The sequence below is a fragment of the Rhinopithecus bieti genome, unplaced genomic scaffold, assembly GCF_001698545.2.
Source record: "Rhinopithecus bieti isolate Rb0 unplaced genomic scaffold, ASM169854v2 scaffold_62241, whole genome shotgun sequence".
NCBI classification, from domain to species: domain Eukaryota; kingdom Metazoa; phylum Chordata; class Mammalia; order Primates; family Cercopithecidae; genus Rhinopithecus; species Rhinopithecus bieti.
In genome coordinates, this window is record NW_016823697.1 from 17,771 (window position 1) to 18,682 (window position 912).

A 912-nucleotide genomic window follows, 5' to 3' on the forward strand; every position below is an offset into this window, starting at 1 on the left:
TGCCCTGTCCCCAGAGGTGGAGTCTACAGAGGAAAGCAGGCCTCCTTGAGCTGCTCCACCCAATTCAAGCTTCCCAGTAGCTTTGTTTACCTACTTAAGCCTCAGCAATGGTGGGCACCACTCCCCCAGGCTCGCTGCCACCTTGCAGTTAGATCTCAGACTGCTGTGCTAGCAATGAGGGAGGCTCTGTGGGCATGGGACCCTGTGGGCTAGGTGTGGGATATAATCTCCTGGTGTGCCATTTGCTAAGACCCTTGGTAAAGTGCAGTATTAGGGTGGGAATTACCATATTTTCAGGTGTTGTGTGTCTGAATTTCCTTTGGCTAAGAAAAGGAATCCCCTTCCCCCTTGCACTTCCCAGGTGAGGCGATGCCTCACCCTGCTGCAGCTCTCGCTGGTCGAGCTGCACCCACGGACCAGCACCAACTGTCCAATACGCCCCAGTGAGATGAACCCAGTACCTCAGTTGAAAATGCAGAAATAATCTGTCTTCTGTGTCACTCATGCTGGGAGCTGGAGGATGGAGCTATTCCTATTTGGCCATCTTGGGCACGCCCCTGGGAAACAGTTTTACATATAAGGTATGTAGGAAATGTGTTTTTGGTAAAAGATTATAAGAAGGCATGGGAATATGGCTTTTGATAAAGGGAAAGTAATTTTGTCCAGTTCAGAGGGTTTTTAAGATTGTCTTAACCTACAAGAGTAACAGAACAAAACTGAAGGTTTCAGCAAAGTGAAAAGGGTTTGTAAAGGGTTAATCTTATAAAAAAAATTCTGTGGGGGGCGGAGCAAGATGGCCGAATAGGAACAGCTCCAGTCTCCAACTCCCAGCGCGAGCGACACAGAAGACCAGTGATTTCTGCATTTTCAACTGAGGTACTGGGGTCATCTCACTAGGGAGTGCCGGACAAT